Source organism: Crotalus tigris, unplaced genomic scaffold (genome assembly GCF_016545835.1).
Source record: "Crotalus tigris isolate CLP2741 ecotype Arizona unplaced genomic scaffold, ASM1654583v1 scf7180000024359.8030256, whole genome shotgun sequence".
NCBI classification, from domain to species: Eukaryota; Metazoa; Chordata; class Lepidosauria; order Squamata; family Viperidae; genus Crotalus; species Crotalus tigris.
This window is the reverse complement of record NW_024100528.1, coordinates 5813951-5827163: the sequence shown is the minus strand read 5'-3', so window position 1 is coordinate 5827163 and position 13213 is coordinate 5813951.

Here is a 13213-nt window from a genome sequence, read left to right as displayed (position 1 = left end):
TCCCCCCTCCCTGCTGAGCAACTACTAAATGTAAGTAAAAGAGGGCCAGGGGTGGGAGGTGGGAGGCCGGCGGGTGCAGGGAGGGTTGCTGGCGCATGTAGGGCCCGGCAGGTGCCTTACCTCCCTTGGGCTGGGCCAGCTGGTGGCCCAGCCGGTGGTCGGCCTGCGCACCTGTCACTGCCGCTTGCCAGCTATGCCTCGGCCGTTGCAGGGGGAGGCACCATGCATACGCAGCACTCCTGGGGCGAGGCGGTTGCTGGGCGACGGCCTGCATGCACCCTTGGCCTGCCCAGTGTGAGCTCCAGCTGCAGGAGAGGAGGCGGAGCATGTGCGCCTCCTCCTGCCTCACCCGCAGGGAAATACAGGTAGTCCTCGACTTATGACCACATGGTTGGGGGTCGTGGCATTAGGAAGGTTGAGAACCACTGGCTTAGTTAAAAAGAGGTCAGCCCAAGGAACTACATTCCTCTACAGGAATTTTGCATGCGAAACAAGCAGAGGGACAGCAATATGCTTTCATATCCACTCCTTCATGGAAAGCATGTAAAAGCTAATTACTATCAATCAGAACAGAGTTGGAAGGGACCTTGGAGGTCTTCTAGTCCAACCCCCTGCTCAAGGAGTGTCAAACTGCCGGCCCGCGGGCTGGTTGCATCATGTGGAGGCCGTGCCCACCCATGCTCCGGCAATGCTGTTCTACTGGTTAATTGTCCTCACTATTAGGACATTTCTCCTTAATTCCAAGTTGTTTCTCTCCTTGATTAGTTTCCATGATTATCCATGATAACTATGATTATCAAAATCCCATCACTTTGTCTGAAATAAGTTTTATACATTGACTAGTGCAGGGTGCAACAGTAAGAAGATGCTTTATTTCATACCAGTGTGATGGACTCATATCCAAATAGATCAGGATGTAGAGAGATAAGTAAGAACATAAAGACATGGTAAATTAACTCAAGGTGAGTGTGTTGAGTGGGGAGGATATCTGTTGATCAGTGAATAATTGAAATGAAGGAGTTTCCTTTATTTGTAAACTAAAGGCTCCTTCAAATAAAATACATAACATAGAAAGAAGCAGCTGCAGGTAAAGCACTTTTAAGCACATAATGCAGGAATCAGGAACAGAAAGATGTTTGAAGACATTGTGTGGAAATGTTGCTGAGTAGAATCAAAACAAAATAAATATTGAAGGGAAGAGATAAATACAGCAGGGAACATTTCATCACAATATAGACATTGGCTGGTAGATTCACCATATGCACACATGATTGTGCTAATTGGAAGTTCAAAAAAATACTTTAGGCTCCATTAAAATCTAAATACTCTCAGGTGAATCTGAGATAAATAATATATTTTGGTATACATTTAAAAATAATGTAAATGTTAGAAATGGGATGAATTTGATGATTCCATTGTTGTAAGATAATGATGTTGAAACTGTTGTTACTGCTTTTTGGTCACATATCACACCACAATTCTGACTATTCACTTTTTTAAAATCTAGAAAACCTCTATGGAAGATTATAAAATTGTAGAATTATAGGATTGGAATAACCTTGGAAACCATCTAATCCAGTCTCGTGCTCAGTCCAGGAAGTCTCATACCATTCACAAAAATAGCTATTTATTTTGTTTTTCGTGAAACTTACGTAATAGAGAACCAATGACTAATAGGCAAGCTATTTCACTGCTTAATTATTTCACACTCAGGAAATTTTTCCTTATTTTAAGTTTAGATTTCACCCTGTTAAGCTTCTATCCACTGTGGGGTTTTTTTATTGCCTGATGCTATAGACTATAAAACAAAGTCCTGTGCCTTATGACATCCCTTCATGTATTGGAAGACTGATACCATATCTCTATTTCTCTTCTTTAGGCTAAACATACCAAGTTCCTTTAAACCACTCTTCATAGGATTTAACATCTAAGTCCATTACCATCCTAATCATTCTGTAGTCTTTCAATTGCTCAAAATCTTTTTTGCCTTGTGACAACCAGAATGGGCACTGTTTTTCAGGGGTGGACTGATCTGTCCAGCACAGAGTAATACTATCATGTCCTGTGATTTTGACTCTATACTTCTGGTGATGCAGCCCAAAGTTGCATTGGCTCTTTTGACAGCTGTGATACATTGCTGACTCATCCGTAATCTGTGGTTTATCAAACCTCACAGATTCTTCTTGCAAGTATTACTATTAAGCCAGATACCACCTATCTTGTACCTTTGCATCTGGTTTTTCTTCTCCAAATGCAGAATCTTACATTTCTTACCACTAGACAACATTTGCATAGGTTCATCTTATGTACCAATTGTGCCCATTCCTGGAAGAAGTCTTAATTCATGCCTTATCACTTCCTATTTGGATTAGTATAATGTGCTCTACATGGGGCTACTCTTGAAGAATATTTGGAAGTTGTAGCTGTCTAGAATGCAGTGGCATGAGAATATTGTATTATGTTTTTATAATATCACTGTTTTGTGAATTGCACTAGTTCCTAATAGGCTTACAAGGATGCTTCCTTCCATAAGTGTCAATTTGTTGGATCCAACACTGTGCCTTCTTCGTGGCAGTGCTATTTTATGGGAAAAGATTCCTGGCAATCTGGATGGTCCTAACCCTGTTAGCTTTTCACAAAGTTCTGAAGACCTGGCTGTTTTCCCAGACATTTGGGTCAGGAGCAAGATGAGCTTAGCTGCTTTTAAAGTATTTTCTTTTTATAATTGGAGTTTATTGCTTTAACCTTGGACAACATGGGTTCTACATTCTGGGTTTTGTTTTAACCTCTGAATGCTACCCAGAATTACTCTTATGAGAAAAATGAGAAATTATTTAAATAAGTAAATTTGGTTGGATAAGGCCCAATGTTCAAATATGTTAAGATCCTTTTGAATATGTCTTCTGGCATATTAGCCATTATCTGCAAATTTTTACAACATCCTTTTTATTCCCTCATCTAAGTCATTTATGAAGATGTTAAAGAATACCAGGATAAGGACAGAACCTTGTATATCTTATTCCATGTGGACATAGACCTATTAAGTGCATGCATTGGCTATGGTTGTTCAGCCAACTACAAATCTGTCTGGTAGAGGGATCATCCATCTCTGTAGAAACTAAGGAAGATGACTTTGACAGATATAGTTCAGTGACAAGGAGTGAAACTTACCTTAAGTCTGCAACAGACAGAAAATGGAAGATGCTTGGTAGACACCTCCCCAAGCCAGAGGAATATAAGAAGGGGGAAGAGAAATATTGCAATCAATTGCAAAATTGATATCAATTTACCAGGTAGTCCAAAGTGGGAATTCAATTCCATAAGAGGGCTATTTTGATTGAGAATGGATATTGAGAGTGGATTTACATATGGATCACATTACTGATGTAATTCAATATCAGAAAGTGTATGCAAGATAAGTTCCTCATATGCTGATGGCAGAGATCAAATCTTAAGAGTTAAAATTTGCCAGCAATTGTTTTCACTGTATGAAAATGAATGTGATGAATTTAGAGCACATTATTGTTGATGAAACATGGTTCATCATTATGACCCCCAAATGAAGTGTCAGTCCATGGAATATCATAACAACATTTCACTTATAAGGCATGTTGAGTGGAGGGGAATTGAGATTTTAGCAGGAAAACCCATGGATACAATTTGTTGAGATGCAGATGGAATTGTTTAGGAGGATGTTTACATGGATTTCCTTGAATCTGCTTCCATTCTCAAATCAGAGTGATATAACACTCAAAAATAGTGATTAAGCAGAGTCCAGAAAGACAAAAAGAAAATTTTGCAGTAGCATAACAGTGCTAGTCTCACACCTTACACAGCCACCCAAAAACAATTGAAAAATTATATTTCACCGCCATACCCCATCTACCATACAGCCCAGACTACACTCTCATGAGATGCTTCTTACAATTTAAGGAATACCTTAGTCGACATCTGTTTGACTCTAATGAAGAGGTGGAATTGATATTAGATTGAAGAGATAAAGTATGGAATCATTTCATATTGGCTTTAAGAAGTTTTTCCATTATTGGCAGAAGTTGGCAGAACTGTGTAGCAAATGATTATATGATAGCAAATAACTAATGGTAAAAGGTAACGAGGGGTCATTTCAGGTTCTGTTTCATTTATTAAAATATTCCTATTTAAACTAAAGCTATGGAGATGGCAGCATTTCTCATGTATTTTTCCATTTCTTTGTAGAAAAAGATGTATACATTGGATATGATGTGAAAGAGTCCAGAATTTAGCATTATCTCATAAGCCAATACCTAAGTAATTGTTGCAATGGATGCCTCTGCATTTGTACTGAGTACCAGCCTTTGATTCCAGAACCTATAAACAATGGTTCTCAAAATGCTTGCCTACCCATCTTACAGTTTCCTATTCAGAACTGGGGATAACACAAACAGAAGGTTTATAAAATACTTTGGGGATGGGCTGTTTTGAGAATTACAAAACCCCTAGCATCTGCTTACATAAAATGTTAGTAACCTGTACTCTGCACCTGTTTCAAGCATATCCAAACCAGTTCAGCAGCCAGAGGAAGGCAGGCTCACAGCAGGTTAATAATATGGCACTGCTCAGCATTCCAGCTAATAAGATTTAAATATAGGCTAATGACTGCATGTTTTCTCTTTAATCAACACACAAATCACCCTTTTATTATTATGGTTTATTTTTTTCCAGTTGAAATTATAACTTAATTATGCTGCAGCCTGTTAATTGTTGATATAAGCCAATCTCAAATTTTTAGCTTGGCTTATTCTCCATTCCCCCAACCCCCCCAAATCCCAACCTTGCTGTTTTATCTTGTAAGTGAGGAGAAACTGGTGGTGCTGTGAGTTTTCACATCACTTTACATTTAATCACAAGATAGTTAGGTTTCCTGAACTGACTAAATGAGAGGATGTTCAATATAGTACAAAAAGGTCACAATCTTAGAAGGAATCAATCTTTTATGGGATCTTCTCCTGGCTGATGCCTTCCTTCAGATGTATCAGTGCTACAACTCCAAGAATTCCCAAACTTCAGATGAAGATAGTAGCCTTGCATGGTAATATAGCATCAGAAACAAACTTGTGCATCTCAGAAAGGTCCATAGAAATAAAATATTCAAGAGACACGATCTATTAAAATACAAAAATATAGTTTTGTTTCTACAATAAATAAATAAGAATTCTTAGTGTGTGCCATTACATTTTCCCTTGCTTATACACCATGCTCATGCTGGTGACATGAATGGGAACACTTGTTTAAAGTTGAGCATTTTGCTGTAGGCAATATAGAAGTGCAATATTTCAAAGATAAAAATAGAGACATGCTCATCAACACTCCAGGATTTTTGTCTTGGTCCTACTGAACATTATTGAAAGCTCTCCTCTGCCTTTAAGAGCTTTTCCATCCTGATTATGAAACCAATAGAATGCTAATGTTTTAATCATTTAGTTATCTATATACAGTACTTAAAAATGCATATGGATGAAATGGTATGTTAAAATTTATACACTTGTACTTGTTTGTACAACAGGGCCAAAATATACCCATTTTCCCCATCTTGAGACTTAAAATTCAGATACTCTAAAGAAGTATACAGGTAAAATATTAGAATTAGAAAGGCAATGACTTACCAAGATGGAAGCCAGAGAACAAGAAATAATTAGGTGCAGATGGAATGTATAGAATGTGTACAATTGCATATAAGTGATTCCTGGATGATCAGTTGTAGAAAAGTACAATATCTTCCATTTGAATAGTTGTGCAGGAGGAATATTCAGAAGGAACAGCTTACTGTTAACCCTTTTACATCTAGCTGCCTTCAGGAGCTGGTACTTAAATATCTTGGGAAATTCTCTAGAACAAATATATTTATGTATCCTAGATTTGGGGATCAAGTTAATCAAATCACTGCAAGATATGGATTCAATATTTTTGTTCCACTTTGGCAGATCTGGCCAATCTAGACCCCCCATGTGGCAGCCTTGGTCTAGCCAAAGTTATGACTATTATCTTTAAAAACCCATTGGATTTTCTCAGAAATTAAAGGGCATTCAAGTGTCATTAGCAGCTGCTGCTGACAGGTTCATGTGTAGGCCACAATGTGAGGATTACTCCATGCAATAAAATGAAGATGAAGCAGGTATATCTTCTAGAGGAAAACTATAACATCTCATGCTTTTTATGTTCTTCCTAGCTGACATGAAAGCAGTCTGTTAAAAAGGGCCTGTGCACAGAGCAACAAAACAAAACTCTCTCTAGTGCATAAAAAAGTTGAGAGAAATGCATTCAGACTTGCAAAACTCTGCTGCTATTGTTTTACAGTAAATATAATACTGATCTATAAATGCATTTATATCCTAGCCTGATGTATCCTGAAGGCCTCGGTTAAATCATGATTCAGAGCCTCAAGAAAAAAAAATGCTAAATTCCCTCTAGTGCCCGATAGAATCTATCAGGTTCTGGGGTGGATTTAAATGAATAAGACTTTAACTGACATAACATCTTCAACTCTACATTATTATTGAGACAAAATATGTGCTCATTGCTGCAGATTGGTCCTTCAATAATCTATGAGAGCTTCCAGTTCTATCCCTACATTCAGAGAAGGCAAGGTGGCAGTTTCCCAATATCATATATCTGGGATATCCCACTAGCAATCTGACAATGGCATTGAGCAGTTCAAGTAGGGAAGCCACTATACAACAGAGAGGCCAGTAGAGAGCAGCAATCCCAAATTATTTTCAGTTCAATTCCCTAAATTATCCCTAAGGCCCAATATTACCAACTGGGGTAGTGCTTCTGAAAGCCACCAGGATGTACTCTACCACCGCTTTCTAAAGGCACTGCTGGTGCTACATTCAAAAGCCAGATAATCACATCCCTGGGAGAGCAGGGTTTTTGAAAAAGGACATGACAGTATCAAATACAATTATTTTTCAGTATTAATTGCACTGATGCAAACAGCGGTTGAACACTTTTGAGTAAATTATGTTGTAACAAACAGAGCACTGGCAAAGACTACCATAATTTTGCCAATGTATGCATAGATGTGTCCAAGCAGCATGGCCAGGTGTATAGCAGATTCTACCTTTTTTAAAATAAAAATGGCAGAGAGGGAGGGAGGAAATGCTGGTCTTTGTGAGAATATAGACATACTGTTCAAAAATAGGAAGACCTCAACACGCACAAACACCTGGTAAATCTTACCACTGCTGTCAGCTTACGGTATCAGGCTTTTCAGGATAACATTGTCATGTAAAGGATTGAAAAGAATAAACTTGTGGCCCAGTTCCCTCCACAATATTTTCAACAGCCTTGCCATATTGTGTTGAGGGATAACCCCCCCCCCCAAAAGCCTGTAACTATTTTTTTATGAATTGCAGCTAAGGCAACAAACCTGTAACTGAACTTTTGTACTGGATTCAGTCATATTCCGTATTTGCAAGCACACTGAAAGGAAATCAAGTACAGTCATCTGTTGTATACTGAAAGAGAAAAATTGACCCAAAGACTGTATGTTCAAAAGGCCAAGAGAAATACACAATATTAATCTTGTATCTGACTTTAGAGGTACAACATAGCTAATAGCTAAGAGGTGTAACCTAGACAAATTCTTATCCACTAATACAACATAAACTATGAAATATTTTTTTATTCCCAAAGTATCTGAAGTGTTAGTTACACTCTTCATAAACACTGTATCTTCAATAAAAACATTGGAAGTGTTTAAGAAGAGACTTGACAGCCATTTGTCTAAAATGGTATAGGGTCTCCTCCTCCTCCTCCTCCTCCTCCTCCTCCTCCTCCTCCTCCTCCTCCTCCTCCTCCTCCTTCTTCTTCTTCTTCTTCTTCTTCTTCTTCTTCTTCTTCTTCTTCTGTTAATTCAGCCTATGAAAAATGGACAAAGAAGCCCAGTTTAATCAATGTTTTTTAAAAACTTTATAAGCAAATTCCATTTATCCTATCTCACCCTTTAAATACATATACAATTTAAGAGCAACATTTAATTTGTTTAAAAGAAAAAAGGATACACACACACACACACACACACACACACACACACACACATCCCTATCCCTATGTCCTGGATAAAACCTGGAGCATCCAGGATGACATCAGTAAGATGCACACAGAGACAAGCTGTTGAGAGAATGCCAGAGGCAGCAGCAGACATGGGAGGAAGATCAAGCAGAAGAAGTGCCATGGCAAGACAAGACTTTGCATGGTATGTACCATTGACAGATAGCTGAGATGGCAGAAACTGGGAAATCCTACCAGTGACTGGAAAGGGCAAGAAGTATATGGGATAGTCCCTCCCATCTCCCAAGCCTAGGAGATTCCACAAAAAGTTGTACAGAACAATAATAGGCCTAAGATTCTGTGGGACTTTCAGATCTAAATAGACAAGCAGGTCCTTGCCAATCATCCAGACATCATAATAGTAGACAAGGACTACTAGACAGTAGTGGTGATAGATGTAATAGTGCTAAGTCAGAGCTTTTCAACCTTTTCACCCATTGTACCACTTTTAGGATATGGCAATATCCAAGTACCACCAGTTACCTAGCAAGGTGTCAAAAACTTGATGACCCCTCCCCCCAAAAGGAAAAAAGTGATGAAGTACAGGTAGTTCTCGATTTACAACAGTTCGCTTAGTGACTGTTTGAAGTTACAAGGGCACTGAAAAAAGTGCCCCCCAAGCCACAGCCGAGGAAGATACCTGCCTGCCCACTCGGCGGCACTCTTCCTCCTGTCCGAGGTTTTCATTGTTGTGAGCATTTCTGTTGAGGATTGGCAGTGGGGGTGGGGTAGGGGGTGTTTGGTTTTTATTCCCTCCCGTCTGCTGAGTGGCTGCAGCAAATTTTGGTCACTTCACCTGACCCTGGGACACTGTCATAAATATGAATCAGTTGCCAAGAATCTGAATGTAAATCACAAGACCCTTGAGATCAACATTCCAGCTGATCGGTGCTTCTTCTGGGCTCAGCAAAAGCACCAGGATCAGTGCTGCTTTCCAGCTGATTAGTGCTTCTTCAGGGCTCAGCAGAAGCACCAGGATCAGTGCTGAGCTACAGCTGGAGCCTGGCGCTGATCCTTGCGCTTCCGCTGAGCCCTGACAGCCGTGCAGCTCCAGCCATCTCTCGCTTGGGCTTGTGTGGTGCTGCCACTGGTTCAGCTCATTCCCCTCCCCCACTAACACTTTTCTAGGATGGTTGCGTACCACCTGCCAGGTGCCAATGTACCACAGTGGTACCCGTACCACTGGTTGAAAAGCCCTGTGCTAAGTGACAGCAACATCAGGAACAAGGACTATGAGAAGCTGGAGAAGTACCAGTGCCCGAGCTAGAAATGATGTGAAAAGTAAAAGCTCAGTTGGTCCCAATAGTGGCAGGAACATTCAAGGTTGTGATTATATATATAAAATAATCAACATATGACATCTAAAATTCATGTTGCCTATGGAGTAAATACCTTTCTAAAAAGAATTCTGCCCATATTAATTTCTTCCTGTTTAGGAAGCTTCAAATTTACCCAATTCTGATTAAATACTACTACTATTGTGTTAGAAGCTGCTGCTTTTCTTTCTCTTCAATTTTATTTTCACACGTTATGACAATCTCATTTGAGGTTATAGCTTTTTTCCCTTAAAAAACAAGTGAAGATAATGCATGTTGGAGAGAAAACTGAGAGTGCCACATTTTTTAAACTTTTCTAATGAAACTTTAAACCTCATGTCATCCACTGAAGATGAATCATGGGAGATTCCAAACAGAAAAAGGAAATCTCTTTTTACATCCTCACCTCATACTAACAAGTACAGTTTTCTTCCACAAGATGCGAAGAAGGCTACCAAATTAAACATTATAAATGGGTCTTGAGGATAAAGCTTTAGTGGCTAATAATTATGATGGATCTATTTTGGCTCCAGAAAAATATCCCTTTATATTTTGGTCATATAGGAAGAATAGAAAATTATGGTGATTGCTCTCATTTTCAGCTCATCTTACAGGTTGTAGGGGAACAGGTATAGGTCTGTTAAGCCTTCAATCTGATCCAGCAGAGCTTTTCATATGTTACTACCACATAGGAAGAACTTGGTAAAATGTTCTTCCATTTTCTTGGTTTTAGGTTTACCACTCAAGACATGGGGAAATGGGCATGGAAGAAAATTGTACCACAAATATAATATAGAGATTTAAGTTCCTGCTGTTATTCATTTGTTTAACAAATGTCTTAGCTGCCTTTTAGTTATTGCTTCCAAAATGCTATGCAAAAGAACCTCCCATTAATATCAGTTTATAAAACATAAATTGAAATATCTCCCCTTCTTACTCCTTAATGATGATACAACAATAGAAATGATACATTTTCTTGCAGCATTTAATATTGTATAGATGTAATTCACATTAAAACAATAACAAGCATTAGCTAGTATGCATAAGCCAACTGTAAAACTAATTTTATATTTATTTTTTATCGTCATTTTTCTTTTCCTCATCCTTTTTTTCTTTCTTCTTTCCTTATTCCTGTTAATTTCAGAAGTATTTCTGATTCTGAGCAGTTTAAAAAACTCAATTTGGTGATTATCATCTAACCACAAGCAACAATAATCTTCACTTGACACCATCTCTTTGAAAGTGGCTTTCTCCTGGGATCTCCTAAAGAATTAGATCTTCATAAGCTTGTGAAATCCATGCATCCATGCATCCATGCATCCATGCATCCATGCATCCATCCATCCATCCCTTTACGTGCCACTCTATATGTTTAATAAGAAACATCAACAATAACACAGATAAACAAAATAAATGAATTAATATGTATCTCAACATTTCTTAAGCAGTCACCATTACAGAGAACTAACTCCTCCTGGGTCGTATTAGATGAACTGCCTCATAAAGGAGACCCAAAACATTCCTACTCTGACTCTGTCAGCTCTGACAGAATAAGCAGAAACAATTGGAGACAAGCATCCCATAAATAACCTAATGCTATTCAATATAGTGCTTTCTAAATCATAATCACCATCACCAGAGCCTAATGGAAATCAGTGCAGTTCTGAAGTAGCAGTTACTCTTGTGTGTATTATGTTGCATTTCAAACTGCCTATTCTGAACCATTTGAAGACTGTTTATTTTCATCCAGACATGTAGAACCTCTTGTAAAGGGAAAGGTCCTTGATAGCATTATTTGGTCAGCACAGATATAGTTTACTGTGATCTCCTATCTTCTATTAATATATCACCCAGTGACTTCATGTAGTCTTTGAATAGGAACAGGGAATGGGTATACTCCACAAAACAGAAGTTTGGAGAAAGACTCCTGTCCCCCTTCATATTGACTAGAAGAGGCTTAAAGGAAGTGTTTAGTAGTGCACTGTTTGACCTTTTTTTCTTGTTAATTTTGCATCCAAGTTATTCAGTTATAACTGCATCCATATTGTACATTAGGTGGTTTGTTTCTTGCAGTGAGCATATTCTTATATTTGATATTACAGTATTGCTGTTTCTTTGTATCAAGCTTCAGTGCTAACAACTTTATTCTATGCTGTTCTAAATGTTCACTTATTTTGTTATTGTTGTTGTCAGTTCCTCTTGTTTTTATAGTTAGAGGTCTTTGTTCTTTCTAAGGAGAAAGAAGATAGAGGGTTTGGGGATTGGGAATGGATTGGGAATGGATTGGGAATGGAAACAATTCAATACCTATTCTAGTTCCCTCTACTGCTGACTCTCCTTGGTTTCCCTCTACAGTCTGGGCTTCTAGCAAGGCTTTGATTTTTTTGCCCTGAGTAGACCTTTGCTGTTCTTCCAATTCTACTTCTGAAAATAATTTATTTCATATTATAAATCAATATTGGTCTGCTAGTCTATGTTCTATTGTTTCTGATTCTGTATGCTTTCCTGAACTGGTGCATTCTTTTCAGATATCCTCTTCTTGTTAGACTTGTTTTGAAATAACAGATCATTATTTTTGGTTTTCAGCTATGTATATTTGCAGCAGATAAACCATTTTTTTTTCAGTAATCCTGTGGCTGTTGGCCTTGGTTGCTCATCCAACAGTCCAGAGTCTTGTAGAAGTCCTATTCATTTGTTAACAAATATTCAAGAACTCTAATGCCTAACTTGGTCTATGCTAATCTGAATGATGACAATCTAGTATAGTTTTCTATAAATTATATCTTACCATATTGGTTATGGGAGAGGCACTCTTTGTCTGGCTCCTTTCATGAGACCTGTACAGTATGGTTGAACCTATTATTGCCATTTTAATGTGTAAACTATCTGACATTCTGGATGATTTACTAATTATTAAAACCATTTAAAAGCATGAACAAGAGAAAAACAGCACAAAAGTAGCACAAGAAAAAAAAAGTGGCAACAAACCAACCAACCCAGAGGGGAACAAGAAAAAGGAAAAAAATGGGGCATCAATTATCTTCACCAAAGGCCTAGGTGAAGATGAATACTTCAGGGCCCTTTGAGATATTAGTAGGATGGGGGTTGTTCAAATCTCAAAGGGAATTTCATTCTGGAGGGCAGGCATCACTGCAAAGAAAGCACTCCTCCAGAGTCCAAATCAGTGGTGGGATTCAGCTGGTTCACACCCACTTCGGCAGAACTGGTAGCTAACTTTTTGTTGCCCAGTCCCAGAGTGGGCTTTCGGAAATGGCATCCACACAGAGAACTGGTTGTTCACATATTTGAATCCCACCACTGGTGGATGATATGTTTTAATTGATAGAACCTGGAGTTCACTAACCCTGCCAAACTGAACTAGCCAGACAATTGAGGAAGCAGGTGATCCCTCAAGAAACCAGGAATGACCTTCAACTAAATATTCTGTAATATAGCAATGTTAATATTGGCTAAGATTAGCAAGCAGTATAGACTGTTGGCTAATGTAAACAAAGTTGATATGGTGTCTGACCTCTACTTTTCAATTTTCAGAGTTAACTTCTTATGCAAATTAGACTTTTGTTTTATCTTCTTATTCCCAAGGTATTTAAAAATATATACTTGGAATTTCTTTAGATGGCATTTTCAGTGTTAAAGGGAATGCAAATATGTTCCCAAATAAAATCTGACTGAGCAGCCAACAGCCACAGCTTGTTAAATGTGTTTGTCTGTTTGATTATAAGGAGGCAAAGGTGGAACTGAATATCAGTCTTAGCACATAGGTTTAAGCCATAGATTTCATG